This window comes from Cyprinodon tularosa, unplaced genomic scaffold, assembly GCF_016077235.1.
Source record: "Cyprinodon tularosa strain WSP-4 unplaced genomic scaffold, ASM1607723v1 ctg50, whole genome shotgun sequence".
In the NCBI taxonomy this organism is placed as follows: Eukaryota; Metazoa; Chordata; class Actinopteri; order Cyprinodontiformes; family Cyprinodontidae; genus Cyprinodon; species Cyprinodon tularosa.
Window position 1 is genome coordinate 100,671 of NW_024039230.1, and position 4,649 is coordinate 105,319.

Sequence of the window (4,649 nt, forward strand, 5' to 3'; positions counted from 1 at the left end):
AATACCAAGGATAAATAGATAAATATAATGAAGTCATAAAACTACCATTGTGGAAAAAGGAAACATTTAAACTGGCACTCACATACTTCACCCAAGAGAAAATGGTGACTTTAGTCAACCACTATTTGGTTTTATCCAACCATTTTGCATGTGTTTAGACCTTGGAGGGAATCTGGATTACCTGGTGAAAACACACCTGAAAGTCATAACACCATGAAAATCATACACTGACAGTCAAAATTTGAGCTGTAAAGTTTAATTCACTCCTATTAATCAAATGAATAGGAAAAAAGTAAATCATATTGTTCTGTTTCATTAGCACCTGCTCAATATATTTATACATTAAAATTTTCTGCTTTAGATTTCTGCAAAAAAATGTTATTTCATTATTTGCTTTTTATGTTTTTGGTCATTTCCATCCCAAATCAACAAATAAACCAAAGTTTTCTTTATGTAAACCAAGGCGAATGCTGTTTTTTTTTAAACCTTAACTAGAAAAAACAGGAATTTTCCAGCAGTAAATTAAACACCCTTGGTTATAATCATAATTGTCAAGCGTTTACTGTTGATTATACAGTACAACACAGAGTTGACCTAACACCTGTTCATTAATCTGTCAGTTCATAAATAGATACTCCCAGACAATGAGGGTAAAGACGGATTAGCTTAGAAGCTCAGTGACCATCATTTCACACTGGCACACGATGACACACTGTTTTATGGATCTCCCATAACAGATTTGTGGTTGTATTGTTGAATTAAGTATTTATTGGTTAAACATTTTTACCTTAAACAGCAGTTTCTCTCATTACTAGCCTCCAACTATGCCTTATCTGCAAATATTTATGGAAAAAAAATGTATGAGCTCTCTGCTTTATGCTGTACATCAGAGGTCTTCAACAGGGGGTCTGCGACCTCTAGGGGGTCCACAGAGGTACTGCATGGGGGTCACAAAAGTTTTGGTTGATTAGAATTTTTTTCTTTTATATTCCCCCCTGGAATCTTTTTCCACTAAATGAAATGTTTTTAAATACACATTAACATGAATTCAACACACTGATTTCATTGTCAATGTTACACTATCAGACGTGTTTGGTTTTGCTGGGCTACAAGGTTAAGAAGATTGACATTCTATTTGTTATTATATCTCAATTTTATAAATGAAACATTTTGCACAAGCTTTCCTTTTATGTGCACGGCTCTGAACTATTTGCCTTGTATTTAACGACATCTACAAACATTCAGTGACACACGGGAGCTCTTTCAAGATGGGCACCGTTTCATTCACAACACCTGTCCCATCAACGAAGAATCAGAATCAGAAATACTTTAATAATACCAGGGCAAAATTACTATCATTACATTACTCCATCTGTGGTAGAGTAACTATAGGACCAGTTTGATATAACACAATATATATAATTATTCGTCAATTTGGGGGTCCTATGCCTGGAAAACTTTGAAGACACCTTTCTTAGACATTTATATAACCTTTATTTCTGCTTAAAGAAAATATAAATAATGAATAAGACATAGATATTTAAAACATATATATTGATCTCAATATTTAAGAATATTTTAGTATCTGTTACAAAATGTCAAAAACTGTATAACAATTTGGCAGAAATAACAATATGGCACTACTGAGAAACATGAAGCTGGTCTTGGACTTCTATAATTCTTCCAGCATCAGCCTGTAGCTGATTCACTGAGAGCTTCAGTATCTCCTATAGGTCTGAGTCCCTGCCTAATAAAGGTTCATTATCACAGTAAGAGCCTGTTCCAAGCTATAAGTGCTACCAAACAAAGATACCATCACCACGTTTCCCAATCTCTGGGTATCAAGTTTGTAGAAATCTCTAAGATATAACATGTCTTATATTTTTATCCAAGTGTCACACTGAAACTCAGTTAGCTCCTCAATTGCTTTGGCTCATTTTGGAAATACTTAGACATTTTGGTGAAATACTTGATCTACACTTGAGAATGAAATTGTTAAATGTACCTGTCATTCCCACAAACTGATCTGCACTGAACATTGTCACTAGGGCTTCTTTTTCCTTTTGTAATCAGTGATAAATTCATCAGCCGTGCACTTTATCTATAAGACCAAACAATATGAGGGGAAAAAAATTCCATAACCACTTATAGGTAAGATGAATGTGTTATGATGGTATTTGTTTTGTAAACTGAACCTTGGTAGAATCCATGACATCATTGAAAAAATCGGTAAGCTTTGCTCATTAAGTTACTTTTTATTTTAAAAGAAATTAACCCAAAACATTTAGCCACATCAATGTAGCAATAGTTCATCAGACACATTTATTGCCATCACATCTGTGGACAGAAGAAAAAGTGAGCACAGGAGAGGACTCATTAGTCTGGATTTTGAGCTTAAAAGGAATGGACAAAACTGAAATTTCAGTTTGCACCAACCCTTTTGAAAGCTTGTTAAAGACTTAAACTGTTAAACTTAACTGTTAAAGTGCATTATGGGAGTTGTAAATATTGAATACAGTTGAGGGAGTAATGATAATAAAGGCTTTTCCACAAAGAAATGTGAAGAAAAAAAAAACCTAAAAGCTAGAATTAAGCGATGTTTTCAATGTGAGATTTTGCAAACTGCAACAAAAGATCAATTTTAAGGCTTTTTACTGACATTTACCATGAATTCTGATAAATGTGTGTATCCATATATATATATAGATACACACATTTATCAGAATTCATGGTATATATACACACACATATATATATAAATATATATATATATATATATATATATATATATATATATATATATATATATATATATATATATATATATATATATATATATATATATATATACACAGCATGTAGTGGAATCATCCAAATTCGGCTTTTAGAGCTCCTAGTAGCTCTACATGTAATGAATCCTGATAAATGTGTGCAGAATTATACATTTACATATATATATATATAGGCCTATATACAGGTAAAAGCCAGTAAATTAGAATATTTTGAAAAACTTGATTTATTTCAGTAATTGCATTCAAAAGGTGTAACTTGTACATTATATTTATTCATTGCACACAGACTGATGCATTCAAATGTTTATTTCATTTAATTTTGATGATTTAAAGTGGCAACAAATGAAAATCCAAAATTCTGTGTGTCACAAAATTAGAATATTGTGTAAGGGTTAAATTTTGAAGACACCTGGTGCCACAAACTAATCAGCTGATTAACTCAAAACACCTGCAAAGGGCTTTAAATGGTCTCTGAGTCCAGTTCTGAAGCCTACACAAACATGGGGAAGACTTCAGATTTGACAGCTGTCCAAAAGGCGACCATCGACACATTGCACAAGGAGGGAAAGACACAAAAGGTTATTGCTGAAGAGGCTGGCTGTTCTTAGAGCTCTGTGTCCAAACACATTAATAAAGAGGCAAAGGGAAGGAAAAACTGGGGTCAGAAAAAGTCAAGATTGTGAAAAAAAACCCATTCAAGAATGTGGGGGAGATTCACAAGGAGTGGACAGCTGCTGGAGTCAGTGCTTCAAGATCCACCACCAAGAGATGCTTGAAAGACATGGGTTTCAACTGCCGCATACCTCATGTCAAGCCACTGTTGACCAAGAAACAGCGCGAAAAGCGTCTCACCGGGGCTAAGGAAAAAAAGAGCTGGACTGCTGCTGAGTGGTCCAAAGTCATGTTTTCTGAAAAAAGCTAATTTTGCATTTCCTTTGGAAATTGAGGTCCCAGAGTCTGGAGGAAGACAGGATAGGCACAGGATCAACGTTGCCTGAAGTCTAGTGTAAAGTTTTCCACCATCAGTGATGGTTTGGGGTGCCATGTCATCTGCTGGTGTCGGTCCACTCTGTTTCCTGAGATCCAGAGTCAACGCAGCCGTCTACCAGCAAGTTTTAGAGCACTTCATGCTTCCTGCTGCTGACCTGCTCTATGGAGATGGAGATTTCAGGTTCCGACAGGACTTGGCGCCTGCACACAGCGCAAAATCTACCTGTGCCTGCTTTACGGACCATGGTATTTCTGTTCTAAATTGACCAGCCAACTCCCCTGACCTTAGTCCCATAGAAAACCTGTGGGGTATTGTAAAAAGGAAGATGCAGAATGCCAGACCCAAAAACGCAGAAGAGTTGAAGGCTACTATCAGAGCAACCTGGGCTCTCATAACACCTGAGCAGTGCCAGAAACTCATCGACTCTTAGCCTTAAGTAATATTCTAATTTTGTGACACACAGAATTTTGGATTTTCATTTGTTGCCACTTCAAATCATCAAAATTAAATGAAATAAACATTTGAATGTATCAGTCTGTGTGCACTGAATAAATATAATGTACAAGTTACACCTTTTGAATGCAATTACTGAAATAAATTAAGTTTTTCATAATATTCTAATTTACTGGCTTTTACCTGTGTGTGTGTGTAGATGTGTATATATATATGTATATATATATATATATATATATATATATATATATATATATACAAAAACAACATGAAAAGCCCATTCAGATTAGACACCTTTTTCTCTCCAATTTCTCACCAGTAGTGAAGTCAGCTGCGAGTCACATGACTGACTTGCTGATCTCACTGAGCATGCCCAGACGCCCTCAGTGTTGTCAGGCAAAATATAAGAGATC